This window comes from Gallus gallus, chromosome 4 (assembly GCF_016699485.2).
Source record: "Gallus gallus isolate bGalGal1 chromosome 4, bGalGal1.mat.broiler.GRCg7b, whole genome shotgun sequence".
Lineage (NCBI taxonomy): Eukaryota > Metazoa > Chordata > Aves > Galliformes > Phasianidae > Gallus > Gallus gallus.
This window is the reverse complement of record NC_052535.1, coordinates 20955001-20970735: the sequence shown is the minus strand read 5'-3', so window position 1 is coordinate 20970735 and position 15735 is coordinate 20955001. Positions and strand designations below refer to the sequence as shown.

Below are 15735 nucleotides of genomic sequence, written 5' to 3'. Positions count from 1 at the left end.
AAACAGGTCATGATCTGTGAAAGGAGAATACCTTGTTGGAGCAGACTTTTCAACTTGGACATCTCAGCTATTCAAGAGGCAAAAGAGTCAGTGCTCAAGCAAGGATTAGGTTGTACTGTATTAGATAATGTTTTAAAAATGTAGTTAACAAACTCAGAGGAGATTACAACAAACTATGTGAAGTTTTCTGCTCTAAATAATCTTTTGGTCAAGAGAGGATGTTTCTTTAAGCAGCATGCTGAGCTGGTTCAGCATGGAAACCTCCAAAGATGATGCAGGAGTAAACAGGAGTTCCTTACAGCCTTGAGATCCATGAGTCTTCTTGACAGAGAGATGTAGATTTTTAGCTCAACTATAGAGGACAGTTATTTTCTAACTTCAGACTCTAAGTTCATCGCCAAATCTAATTTCTTTTATAGATGTGTTTTATGAGCTAATCCAGGAAATGTGTAAGGGTTTTCACCTCAACAAGCACTGTATTTCCTTCTGTTTTATTGTTGTTTTTTCTTGGTTTGTTTCCTTTCTGAATGCAGGAATTGCGTGCTCATTTCTGTTTGTTTCACTGCGTAAATGCTTGCACTTCAGAAACTTATTTTCCTGTCACCTACTCTTGACTGACTCATAGTCCAATAAGGAAGCAAATTAAAATTCATATTAATTTGCTAAATGTCAGCAATCTGAGGAATTCACGGGTCTATTTCTATGCCATTGTGACTTGATTATGAATCACCAGCAAAATGAAATGCATTTTTCGCCTACGTATCCAGTATGATTTTATGCTTCTCATTGAATATGTCCTTAGGACAGAGATGATTAATAATTCTAAAAAAGCTGGCTTATTCCTCTAGAAAAGCTAGTGTGTCCTCATTGTAGAGCACTGCCAGTCTTCAAGTCTTCATTTTTAGTTCCTGCTTTAGCAGCACTACTTTACAATTTTTCTTAGGTATGCTTTTAAGTACAAAAACATGTTCTGAATGCAATTGGTTTCTTTAAAATTAGTACAGCCTGCAACATAAAGCAAAACCAAGATCCTCAGCGATGTTACATAAATAAATACCACTGTTAAAATCTATTTGGTGCACATCCAGTGAAGCCTGAAGCACTATTTCTTCAAAGAAGCACTGATTCTCCTCATTCTTCAGCAAATACTAGAACAGATTGACGGCGACAGCCTCTAGGTTCATGCTGTAGAGCTTTCAAAATCATGTCGTTCTTGGCAATAGGATAATGAGACATCTAAGCTTCCCTTTGCCAGCTAAGCATTTTGGCAGCAAAAACTCTTTTTAGAATAAAATACCAGTAATCAAGGTTGAGCAGCTTTAGTTTTTATACATTTTTTTTTCTTTTTTTTTCTTTTTAATATGAAATGGAAGATTTCAGATTTAAAACCGAAGGAAGGAGACCTTAAAAGACCTGCAATGCCAAATCACATGCCTGGCATAGGATAGTCTATTTAAGATAATTCTTCCCAGACTTCTTTCCTCCTATTCTGCAAGATTTGTCCATCAGCACATCAGGTATAGTCTCTCTAGTCAGAAAAAAACATGCAGACCATGATTCCCTAGCAAGATTATCCTCACAGAACTCAGTATGAAGAGAAACACTACTCATACCTCATTTGTAACTTACTGAACCAACTCACAGTAGTTTCAAAGAATTTATCAGGAGAATCTCTCAGATAGATCTGTAGGAAGTGCCCAAGACTTAAAGCCTGTCAACCTTTTGGCAATCAGCTGTTACCCATTCCAGAAGCTGTCTAGGTTTTTCTAAGCATCTGGGAACTTCAACTTCTTTGTGCTGTGGACACAGTGCAAAATAGGAGAATCCTAATTGAACCAAACTTCAAAACTTTCAGCTTAAATCTAAGCTGATAATCACACTTTTGGAGGTGTTTCCATTATCTTAGTGTCAGTATAAGGAGATCCTTCTCAAAGAATCATTGCCAAGTTCAGTTGCTTAGGAACTGCAGGCAAAGCCAACGTAGTTCCCCCAAGAGCAGGTGGTAGGAGACCCGAGTTACGTTCCATTCTCCGCCACGGTAACCCCTTATCTGCACAACCCCAACTCTTTGTGTACACCCATTCCATCTTGGAAGCCTGTATTACGAATTAAAGTCTGATTCACATTTAAACACTTCAAGGATCCGCCTTTCAGAGCAGCCTAAACATATAAACTGCGCAAGATGATCGTGCTGCATCTACAGTGCCTGTCAAAATGAACAGTAGAGCCAAACTATCTCTTAAGCAGGGCCTGTGCTTTCTCTCAGGGAAATATCTGGCTTGTTACAGACAGAAATCAGAAACAAACAAACATAGATGCAGTTGGGCAATGAAAGGATCTGAGCCCCAGAGCAAAATGGAGAATAATCCAGACTGACAGGATATCTGCCCCTAATGCAGCTGCTCCAATTCCTCTGGAGAGCTTAACTCCCTCTTGGACAAATCCTACAGAGTAAAACCTGAAGCCTGACACTACAAGGTGCCCATATGAGAGGTAGGCTCTTGTTTCTGTCCTTCTTTTGCTAAGAACATGAGGTTTTCTCATCTACCCTTAGAACAACTGGGACAAGTTTGGCTCTGGCATTTCTTCAGTCAGAATCCCTCCTGCACCAATCCTATCCAGTGTTGGTTAACTGTGCATTGCAAAATGGATTCCTTTTTAGGAAACATTTCATCTCTGAAAAAATACTGTAGCATTAGAGATGTAAGTTTCCCATGCTGGATGTAAAAGATATTTTTCATAAACTTTCTCATATAACAGAAAGGGTGAAACCAAGGTTTCCTTCCTTTTCAAAGCAAGTTTTTTTTGTGTTTGTTTGTTTGTTTTAAATCACTTCTAATAATAGATCTAGCAGATACAAGACAGCTAAATCTAGGTGACCACATGGGAGTGTGAATCTGGGTGAGAAAAAAGAGGTCCTCTGCAGCCAGACAACGTAGGAACATATGGTGGAAAGGGACATCCTAAGGAGCTGGATCCCATCACCAGCTCTCACACATGACAGAGCACAACTTTGCTTATAGGGTGAGCTAAGAGCATATATTTTAGCTCTGAACCATTGTCTGAGATGATCGGCATTCAACATTCCACTGAGATGTCTGTTGTAAAATCACTGTTCCATAACCTCGCCACAGCCCTCCGACCCAACTGTTGAGATGATCTACTGCTCTGCAAATAGAAATTTCACAATCCACCCCACATTTATGCCTTGCCAATTTTCTCACCTATTTTTCTGGGGCCACCACTGCTATTTAGATCTAAGCAGCTCACTCCTGGGAGGAAGCTCCTCTTTCACATAACAATGTGGAAGTGAACACTTCCACATTGTTATGTGAAAGAGGGTGAGCTTTCTGAGTTTATTTCAGTATGACAGCTGGCAAGCTTCTCAGCTTAGAGTGGGGATCAATGAGAAACTGCTAGTTGCACTTCATACTAGAATGCAACAAAAAAAATTATCAGGGAACAAGATTATTACAGGCAAAAGAGAAAAAAAAAAAAAAAAAAGTGATTCTTTACATAAAGTTTAGTTAAACCATGACAATTCCTGACTAGGGATCTTGTGGTTGCCAAAAGTCAAGTTGAGTTCAAAGTGATTAGATAAGTTGCTGGGAAGGATAGAAAATACAAAAAAACCATCTGTGTCTATGGGAGAAAATCAGAACACAACTGAAGAACAAGCTGCTGGAGGCCACAAGGGTATTCCAGCTAAATACATGTTGTGTATGATCTCCAGTCTTCACAGGATATTCACTACCCACTGACAATGGAAGCAGAACAATGTGTTTCCCTACCTTTAATCTGCTGTTGTGCTATATTTTTTTCCATATGTCTCAAGTGCTTTCATTTTATTATTCAGACTTCTTTCTGTAACTCCAGTCCTCAAGTACATCCTGTGTTTCCCTGTTTCATCTTCATTTTTATCTTAGTTTCGCACCATTATGCTAATTTCACCAGGATTTTTCCTCTCCTTGTGTAAGGGTCACACACTAGAGCACAGCTGATCCTAGTGCTGATCCTTGAAAAACAATTTTGAACTTCCTACTTCATTGTAATATTCCCTTGTGTAATGCTATCTTCTTCATCCACCTTTCTTTCTACTTTACAGCTCCTTCTTGGAAGAAACCTTCTGCAACTTATTCACCAGACTTCCTTGCCAAAACTGAATCAAAATATGCGAGGACTTTTTGAATTACAACTAAACCAGTAATAACCACCAGTGCATGGCAATTCCTCATTTTCACTTGTGAGAGAAACGTTTTTTCTTTATCTGTTTTTACTCATTCTGACTTCTGTTAAAAATTCTTCATATTTTAAGTCCTATTTCTTTAGGTATTTCTGGTAATCTCTTCATTTGTCCAGATGCATCTCCTAATGTGAATATTATACTACCGAGGACTGGACCAAAGGTTTTCACAAAATATTTCAGCCAGGTATAACTTTTCTGTCAAAGATCTCCTTAAAATTTAAGACTTTGCACTCTTCCATTCACTCTAATGACTTCCCACAGGTGACATCCATACTGCTAAACTAAATGCCCATGAATATTCCCATGAGCTCAAGGTAACAAGCAGAGAATAACTTCCCTCCATCTACTACAGCAAACCTTTCTAGACACCAAAAATGATGCAACACGAAATGCTGAGTGAGAATGCTCATTGGGAAACTTCTAAACTACTGTTGTGAATTGACTGGGAGCATGCCTGGCTCATTAATTACAAAAATTAATGCTTGAAAATCATCACCTAATAGTGATTCACTGATTCACTGGACATGATCCAGAGGCCATTCATGCCAAAGTGGCCTTTTTTTTTCTTTCTTTTTTTCTTTTTCCTTTTTTCAGTCACGTTGGTGCTTCTGAATACTAGATAAGATATAACTTCTGCGAATTTAAAATATTTTCCCTCTTTCTGACGCCTTCTGTTTCATTTCCCAGCGATCATGAAAAATCACTCTCAAGGTGTCTCAGAAGACTGCTGTTCCGGGTGTGCTACCAGCCACTGGTAGCACAGATCACCCTGCGAGCAGCTTGTCTTAAACATGCTCATGTCAGTGTAAGATTCTTCCTTATAGAAATCTTTTGATGAGATTTGGAAATCACCATGGAAATCTTAATTGACAAAGGCATGTGGAGGACAAATCTGATAAATGGCTTATAAGAGATTTTTCACTGTTTGATTTAGATGCCAGGCACATCAAATGTTCAAAAGATGAGAAGATAGTTCATAGTAAATACTATGCAGGATGTTTTCACCAACCCAATCTGCTTTTATGTGCTATGTTTTGCACCTGAATTGAAGGCTTTTTGCCAGCATAAGATTAGTGACCAACTTTTCAATTTTTTCCTATGGAACCTGCAGAGAAAAATGAAACAGACAAATGGATAGACAAATGGATGTGGGAATGGTTCTAAGTTTGTATCTCACCATTCTCAGCACTAAACACAAGCATTTTACTTTGTATTAAGCAATGATCCACCCCTTGTCCTTCTTTCACTGTTTTTTACAATCTCTTGAATCCTACACGGATCACTTTGCGTTTAAAAATGCAGTGTTTGGGGGCAGAAAATTTCTTGAACTCAGTGCCAGGATATTTCTCACTTCAAAAAAGAGCTTGTTTTCATGGGAGTCTATTATATAAAAGTGATAGTCATCCATCCTGGCAGTGCTGGCATGCGACTTCTTTGTGCAAAACTGCATTTTAAAGAAAATTGGTAATGGTGGTTAAGAACAACAAGTTTTTGTGTGTGTGTGTACAGTTCTAAAAATAGTAATCCAAAGGGAAAAAAAATTCTTAACATAACAATACATTATTTTGCTTATTTAGAGATCAGATCAGATGCGCTTTTGAGGTGAAATTGATACAGACTGTAATGCAGTAGTATACGTGGGTTTTGGAGTTTGTAAAACACCAAAGTGAAATTTAGGTTAAATAGGTGGGTAAATAGCTTCCATCAAGAGGAATGGCAGTACACTGTCCATAATTTTCTATCAAGAACTCTTCTAAGGAATATCATGATTAAACCAGGTCTCAAGTCTGAAGCAACTTGAAGGAACAACAGAATGATTAACTCCATGATTAGTGAATACTACATAATTTATTTAATAAAGTCTGCAAATAAACATGGAAATTACAGGCCTGACTACAATTGAATGTATCTGAATAAGACACTTTACATGACTGATTGAACACGAGCACACAGACAAATGGAACTGGAAAGGTTTTTAATATGGAAATTTAAAATTTTATGGTTCTTATTATCATTTATAACAATCACTAACACGTAAAACAACACAGAGGGCAATCCACCTTGTAGACAACATAGAAGCTGCTGAGCTCAGTCATGGCAAGAAACTAATTTGAGAGCTAATTTCCGTACATCTAAGTGTCACAGATTGATTTACTTGATTTCAGAACTCAAATGCTATCAAAATGTACTACCCCCTCAAGTTCAGAGTGGAAAAGTGGAGAAACATATAAAGAACACCTATCTGGCAAAGACAGAACCAATCTGCAAGTTTCAGTCACTTGCTAAAGAAGCATTTTATGTTTACAGCTGCCTGTCTTCCTGAAAGTTAAATGACGAGCTTCCAAAAGGAAATGACAGACAAATTACAACAAGCTAAACAATATCAGTACCATAAGATGCTCATGGGAAATAAAAAAAAATTCTTTTCCTCAGTTATCACCACTAGAATAAAAAGTGTTCTAGCTGGAATAAGTAATATCACCAGGTAGAAGTTGCAACATATGCTTCTATACCCTACTCCACTGTTGTGAAAACAATTTAGAATCAAAGATGTATGCCCTAGCATTAAAGACAAAATAGAGTATATGTTTACATCAACACAAATGGCTTGCATTGTCTCACAATTATTTATCCTATATCTTTGTTCACTATTATCTCTTATCCTCAGTATTTGAATATTAGCTTGCATGCTTAACTCTTCACTTTAGAGTGCCATGAATATTAAATTATTTCTAAAACACTGTGTAAGCCTTAAGGTATTCTATAAATTAAAGGTTGTGTCTGAATGGCATCATTAACCATTGGTTAATGGCCACCTAGGGAGTGTTATCAGGTTAGCAGGATACAAAACAGGTTTCCAGCATAAAGACAGATTTAAATCTTATCAGCCATTAAGATCTAAGAGGACTTATGGCAAGAAATGGTCAAATATCTATACATAAAAATGACAGTATCTGCAGAGGGTTTCAGAAATATATCTGTGGTGTCCCACATGCATCTTTTTGTTCCTAGGAGGGAGAAAACTAGTGTGCAAGATGTTCCAGTCAAAAAGACAATAACGGACAAAAAATAACATCAAAATTGAGTAACAATACTATCCTGTTTCTAAGCGAGATTTCAAACTGGGAGAGAAGTGGAAAGAAAAAAGCTAACAATATCTTGTTCTTTACACAACTCAGAATATACACTGAAATGGTTTGAAATGAGCAGGTGGGGAAAGAATTCTGAATGATTCAGTAGCGCTTCCTTGCATCAGACTTTTCTTAGATTTTACTTATTTAATTATATTTGTTAGACTAATAAAAGCTTTTATTATCATAACCAATGTTCTGCAGGCACTCTGACAGCAGGACTTCTGTACAGGATTAATTCTTTAGAAGATGAAAAAAACCACAACTCAATTAAATGTCAATTTTGATGAGAACATCTACTGTAGATTTGTTCATACTGGAAGTTAGAAATGGTATGCAATGGTGATGGAATTCTACTTTAGGAAGAGACAGAGCATTAAGTCACATGTACTGATCCAAAAACAATAATAACTATAATAATTAAAACCCTGATAATGCTAGGTTTGATGATGTAACTGAAAGGCAATGGATCATGCCAATCTGCTTTTTAAAGAAATTTCCTTTCTGCATTTCATTGCATGCTCAATATTAGTACTTACATTTTTGTACAGAATTCAGTCATTTTGGCCTGATTCTACAAAGTATGTCTGTACACAGACTCTTGACCTTCAGAACAGTGTTTTCTGCTCAGAGGAAGATAATTTCATGACAGAGAAGCCACTAGGTTTCCCTTTTCTTTAAAGGATCCTCAGAAGCAAGTCAGTTTTTTTTTAAAAAAAGATTTTTTTTTTTTCAAATACCTCTCTGCAGAGATTCTTCAGGAGTGTTTTGTGATATTCTGCACTATTCTTTAGGGAAATAACACGTTTACTTTATTTTCTCCACTGGCCTCCATGTCTGCAGCTGTGTCCCGAAAAATAATTACATAAAAAAAAAAACACTCAACAAAATATGGAACAGTCCTATTAACATAAAAATGAAATTAGACAGAAAACATCTATTCTTACATATTGGGGAATTCTACCATCTATCTACTCCAATGTGGGCACGTTGTCCAAGGTATCCAGGTAGCTTCACTCACACCAGCCACTGAGATCAGAGCATGCTTGAGAATAATTACAGAAAAAAGACCAATTTGCTTTTTCTTAAACAAGCAAGCAAGCAAGCAAACACACACACACACACACACACACACACACAGAAAAACTGTAGCAAAAATATACAGGTAAAAAGATAAAGCTTGTTTAAATGTAAGCCATACAAACAAAATCTCACCCAAGTTCTCTTGGAACATTTCCTTGTATCTTTTTTCTCTGCTACAGCTTGAAGCATTCTGTATTTGCAGAGTCTTAAAAAAATACAAAACAAAAATCTGACTTGACTGATAATCCACATATCTCCATGGTAAACACCATCAACCAACTTCATTGAAAAGCTTTTAAAGATCCAAAGAGTACCACCAGCAATAAAAGTAAAGAAAATAATTACTCTAATTATTTGCTGAAATGTTGGCTTTAAAACACAAGAAAGCCAGCTGAAAACAAACTTACTCCTCATTTGGAAAGAAAATGGTCTGTTTTACTCCCAGATTTGAAGATGATTTAATGCAGGCAGCCAGAATGTAACTGAACTTAGGTTATCAGTACATCACTATACATATATTAGGTTATCAGTAATCTGGCTTACAGCAATTTCACAAAGCCTAAAATAGCTGATACATGGAAGGCAGATGGGTATAAGTGTTAAATGTAAAAGGCCATATTCAATGTCTATACTTATTATAATACACTAAGTTTCAGGTCAACCACAGAAGCGTACTGTTCATCTTCTAACTTTCTAACTCAAATGAGAACATAGGTTCTATTGGGTTTCTTAATAAATATCATCTTTTCAAATCACAGCTTCAAAACCCCATCTTAGAGTCACTTCTGTGTTTGTCTTACATTCTCTTATCCAGTCTTGTTTAGTCTATTCCACATAGCAAGATGCAGCTTTTTCACCAGCTCATCAACTGAGGGACTTGGGCAAAATCTCAAATCAGCAAGCAGCCTACAGAAGGATACTCAATGTTCCTTGATGTACTAAAAATCTCTGTAAGTGATAAAAGGTCAAAAAGTAAATTACAGGTAGAAAACTATGAAGAACTCCTTTAGAAAGTAGCTTACAAGGTGGACTAAGCAAAACTCATAAGCCCCTCTCACATCTAACTGTGGATCTACTACACTAGCAAACTATATAAATAGCACACTGTTAGTGTCTCTAGAATGAAAAAGAATACAGAATGAGAAAGAATGACAACTGTTCCTGTGGAAAACAAGTACTTTAGATAAGCATAGTCATGTTGAGTAAAGTTCTGCTCTCTAATAAAGATAATGGCTTAATAAAAAGGTAATCTCATTTTTTATTTTTACCTTCAGATGGTGCAGACTTCAAGAACATGACAATGTCACAGATGCAACTACTAAGTAGAAATTTTCTGAAAATTGGCTGCCAAGCTTGCTTTGTGACAGTGATTTCCTACAGTTTATACTACTTTGTCTTTGTCAGTATAAAATATTACAAAACGTGGACAGAATTCTGCCACAGCACCACAGCAGTGTATATTATTGCACAGTGCTCAAAGTAGGTAGTGTAACACCCATGTCCAGTATTCTATTTTCTGAAGGCATCAACTTCCTTTAGAGACTTTTGTTCAGAAAAATCTAGTAATAGCTTTCAAAGAGGTAAGTTTTATATGTTCTTGTTCATTAGATTTACCTAAACCTGAGCCTCTCTAATCATGCATTTTTAAATAGGAAAGACACTTTAAATAGAAAAAAATATGCACGTACACATATATATATACAAACATAAATCCATCATCCCTGCTCATGAAGTTAAGAGGCAATGTGCATCTTTGCGTAGCCCTAAATTAGCAAGGGACACACTCATTTTTCTCACAGAAATGTTGTAGAACCTAATCCTCTAAGTTAAAGCAAAAATCTTTTTGAAGTTACAGAATTTGTTGTTGATGGAGCCCTCATGGGACTAACCTACTGTCTAACAGAAATACAAAATTCCAAATTTCTTCATGCTAAAGGCAGTAAGGCACTTGATTATAAACCTTCGTCTTGCTACTGGCCCTACTATGAATTATTGCTATATTTATCTCTTTTTAAGTATACATCTTCTTTGTCATGTAGCAGCAATTCCACTTGTTAACACATTAAATGGAATGGTTAGTTCCCACTACAGGTAAATTCTATCAGCTGCCACTGATATATTCTGAAATATTCTTCTAATAATGTTGTGAAATTATTGAAAATAACAACAATATGTAGAAGTAAGCACCTGAGTAAAAATCATTAAGGTACTCTGTATCATTGCATCTTCGGTCAATACAATGGCATAAAAAATATCTACTCCTTCAAAAACATAGAATATTCACATAAATAATTTTTACTCTTTAGGAATATGAGGTAACCGAACATGTGCTTGTGATTTAAATACAGAAATCAACTACTGAAAAAAGTATTGGTAAAGCATAGTATTACGTAAAAGCTGTAAGTTGAACTCTTTAATTGAGATTTTCTCTCATCTCAGAGAACACAGTGCTGAAGGACAGGCAGTAAGAACACAACTTGAAAATTGGGTAAAAAAGTTGCTATGTAAAACTTCCAAATATATTTTTAACAAAATACTTATGATGCTCCTGTAGAGGATGTACAAGAAGCACCCTCCTAAGAAGCTATGTCACGTATGCACTGCTGACAGTAAATGAGACCCTGGAAACAGGTTTTATTTTTCAGTTTTAAAAATTGTTTATAGTAAATCAAAACAGAATTTCATTTCAAAACCTCACTAACAGTGTTTTTTTACAAGAAAAAGAACTAATTGTGAGCATATTTTCTACCTTTTGAAAACAGGACTAAATCCTTTCCTGTCACATCTGGATGTTTCTTTGCCTTTTAGAATGGAGGACGGACAGAAGAAATGGCATGAAACTTGACTTCTGTCTCAGCTTTGCCAGCCTGCTTCCCACCTGTGCATGAGAAGGCATGAGGTCCCGCACTGTCCAAGGCACACAGGGTTCATATGGAACCCATTTCTTTGTAGCATTTTCCCCACCTCCAGATGGGCAATGATTAAACACAATTTTAAGTGGTTGGTATAGGCACTGAAGTTTAGCAGCCCTTTACTATTTTATACATATAACCATGTGTGTTTTCAAGATTAGGTTTGGAAATTTTAAAGCAAGTAAATCCTATTTTAATTTAAATACAAATATGTATTTCAATCACAGTTATAATAGGAATCCTAGTAGGAATAACTGACACAGAAGGGAGTCTTTGAAAGTCAGCATTTGTTAAAAGTAATGACAAACCAAGTAGAAACTTTTTTTCCCCCCCCCCCCCCCCCCCAATGCTGACAGCATGCAGCAATAATCCTTTCCTTTTGGGTGAGAGTTATAAGTGCACTGTGAGGAGGAACTTTGGGCAAACGTTAGAAAGCCGTTCACTGGACAGCTTTGTCGAATTAACGGGGATCACGTTTGTGTTGCAGGTACAAAGTATTTTCTTACCATTCAGGTAAATAAACCACTGAAATGTCTACAGAGGTGGCCAAATTTTCATATTCATTACCAATAAGGGATGTACAAAGGAGACTGATACAAGAATGGTGCAGTGGATGATATCTCTTCAATTACGGGTTTAACCTAGATGATACAATAAATCTTTCCCACATTTATCATCACTGCTTCTTTACTAGAGACACATGCAATCAGCTATAAAAGAACTTCTGAATGACTGACAAATCAATTGAAAAAAGTATAGTCAATATTATGTATTATCCACCTACCAAGATTAAAAAACAAACAAACAAACAAAATCAACAACAAAAAGAATGCATTAGAACTAACTGCATGTGGTGATACAAGAGAGAAAGAAAGCAAGCACATCATGGAACATCCTAACAAAATGGTTAGGGATTGTGAGAAGACCTCATGACACATAAGAGCCACAGGTAAGGGAGAATTCTCAGAATTTTATATTTTATCTTATTATGTTCTATTTCTTGTCCCTTGTTTAGAAAAATCCGACTTTAAAAATGTTTTTCTTTTTTTTTTTTCAAAGATAAGAATTCAATAAATTGTATGTTAAAACACTGAACAACTAAATCTGAAGTTGTGATTATGAAAGTGATATTCACTACATTAGGGAAATTTTAAAAAAGATGTGCTACAAATACTTTTACTTCATAGTTCATGACTTCAAACTAACTAAATGTTGGCAGGAATTGAGAATCTTTGTCATCACTGCAAGGTCCTGTAGATCCTCAGGTATTAGGTGTAGACATATTTATAATTCTATGCCTTCAGGGCGGGAGGAAAAATAACATTCAAGGCAGAAAGAAAGAAAAAAGTAGGGTAGTTTTACCATGGAATTTTACACAGTCCAAAGTTTAGAGGATTAAGAGTAGCGAGAGTTAAATTTCAGAAAAACCTACAGTACTGAATAAAATCTGTCACATAAGTGCCATTGTTGTATACAATTCTCTATTACTGCATGTATGGGTATGTAGTATCCTCTCATTTTAGCTTATAATAAGGTATAAAAAACAAACTGATACTGAAGAAAATGCTTAAAGTTTAGTGCACACTTAAGTCATATGCTGAATTTTATTCTAAGTGCTTGATATAATTTCCCAAAATAATTTGGTTATGATAAGTCTCTCTCAGCAAATTTTTAAAATCCAATGAAAGGACAGAAATGAAATGATTTAATAATCAATGAAAACATATTGTGAAACAGGTCTAAGTAGCCCCTACAGGTATCACCTAGAATATCAAGTCTTCTATTTCTTTGTTGTAAGAGACAACTCTTTCCCATAGATCTGGATTTATGGCAGCAATACTACTAATATATAGCTAAAATACTTGCCATTTCTCGGGTCTCAGCTTAGACAACAATCAGCTGAAGTAAAAAGTTACTGATCCAAGGAATAGCTGACAATATTTAAGTAGAGTTATTGAATAAATATTTAACTTACTAGCATATCATCCTATCACACTGACATTATAAGTATGATTGAGAAGGTTGCATTCCAGAAATAAAATTATATTACTGGTAAGAAATGTACATTTCTCAATTTTGTGATATGAACCTACAAGTGACAAGATGATTTGGGGGAAGATGTATCTTCTCTTTGCAAACTCATCAAGAAAACTCATGTATGTGGAGAAAAATAGGTTTCCTATATGTAAAACCTCAAGAAAATACATTTATAATAAATAATTAACCAAATTTCAAAAATACTAAACAGACATAAAAAGTCTTGCCTTTTTTAAGAAGATTTTTTTTATGTATGATTGAAGTTTATACAACACTCCAGAAAAGCCATCATGTGTCAGATTGAAAAATAAAATCAGAAGCATTTTCTGTCAGATAGGTATACATGAAAAAACAGGAACGTTAATGTCTTAGAAAGTGTATGTCTGGCTTTGTACTGTTACTCATTTAACAAAGCAGAAAATAAGATACTGTACTGTAAACAAAAAGCTACAGTAAAGGACATTTTGAAATTTACACAAGTTTCATAAACATTTTAGTTGCTCCATAACAATTTTCATATAAAATGAATAAAAAACCCTTGGACAGCTTTCATCACTCTTGACTACTTTTCACTTAAATGCACACAGACATACTTTATATAGCAATATACTGATGTACTGTAACATGGATATTAAACTATGATTACTGCTTTTTAACCGAGCTGTGTATTACCCAATTCACATTATCTGTAATTGAAATAATCTTACATTATGTATTCTCATCATGTTGTTAATTATAAAAACATGAAAATATACCTTTACATTATTTCAGTTATATACATCAGTTCAGGCTTGACAAAGACTTTGTACGCTACAGTTTTTAGAGGAATAAGCCCAGAGGTACAATAAATAGCTTTCCACTGTATACGGTAATGCAGTTCTACTTTTTTTCAGGAAGTTTAGATTACCATATGAATATTATTTTAGTTTGGTCATTCTAGCATTGAACGTTAAAGATCAGAGTGCATTCCCCAATATTCCTGATAAGGAGTAATGCACCGAACACATATGGATTACAGACGCATCTAGAAATAGTTTAGTTTAATTACAGAGAAGTTACTGGTAGCTTTGTCTTGTACTGAAAACACCGTATACACCTCTTTTTGCTGACTGCACTGAGAGTATACAGTGTGCTTGCAGAAACAAGTTCAGAGCTTGTACCACAAGAACGGATTTAGTTTCAGAGAAATGCTCTGTCTTCTGCAGTGTTCAAGAAATATTTTACTTAAGCCTAAGAAATGGATTCAGAATAAAACTGCAAGTCATGTATCAAATCTTACTTAAGTAAGTCCAGGATAAAATACAGATTTATTGAGACTGCATGAGGCAATGTATCCACAATGCAGAAAATTGTAAGCTTTTCAACCAAATGCATGGTTATTTTATCTACAGGGAAAGCTAGAGAAATTTTCTGTTACTTCAATCTGCTTTAGCATTTGAATTAATGTTATTGCATCCCTCTAAAGATTCCTTTTTGCTTTGTAAACAGAGCTATCATCCTTAAATATATATAATTAAAAATGTACGGTAACTCCAGATTGCAAAGAATATTTATTATTCAGATTCTTGACAATTTTTATGTTTTCTCATCACTACAGACTTGCATCTAATCTGTTGTCATTCTTAATTTAAAAAGACATTGCCAAGGTTTTCTTTTTTTTTCTCTTAGCAAAGAACTTTACTAGCTACTGCTTGGAATTACCTTTTCAGAGTTTGAAAACTGCTTCCTTCAAGAAACAATTTTGAGATGTTCTTGTTTCATACTTAAAACAAAAACAAAAACATTTAACACTCTTCTGGTGCTTGCAATTTATCAATTTTTTACCAATAGTCTCCTCTGTCTGTACAGATACTTATTAACAAAAATGTACAAAAGTACAGATAGATATGAACCAAATCTTTGGATCATAAGTCCCTGCACGTCAGAGTTAAGAGGAGCTGGATTCTGAATCAGCACCTGTCTGACTCCTCATGTGCTGGTATGAAGTACCACTCCAACCCAGAGCAACCTTGTTCTTCAGAGTTCAAAATGCGTATTTGAGCATCACAGCTTGGGTTCATCCACAGAAAAAAAAGCTGAACTGATTCAAATGAGCTGGGAATAGCGACACTGTCAGAATCTAAAATATTAACCCAACCTTGACAGTGTCCTTTTACATTTTAGACTCTTTATAATCTAACTGTAGCTAGTAAAATTAATGGAACACTTGCAAATAAAACCATAGAAAAAAGTTTATTTCAAATGTCAAGCATTGCCAAGTAATTTGATATTAACACCAAATGTTAAAGAATAGGATATACAGCAAAATTTTAATAACAATACTAAA

General features: G+C 35.3%; 1 protein-coding gene across 4 annotated transcripts in view; it reads right to left on the bottom strand.

Annotated features, from left to right (window-relative positions):
- Nucleotides 1-8093: 8093 nt before the first annotated feature.
- GRIA2 (glutamate ionotropic receptor AMPA type subunit 2) overlaps nt 8094-15735 on the bottom strand; it is a 94762-nt gene continuing 87120 nt past the window's right edge. For 2 of the 4 annotated variants that reach the window (XR_005859118.2, XM_015285277.4), the window contains one exon: nt 8094-15735. This exon is cut by the window's right edge and continues 774 nt beyond it. The gene's annotated coding sequence lies outside the window, so the exon portion shown is untranslated. The other 2 variants (NM_001111014.3, NM_001001775.4) reach the window with 1 other exon arrangement.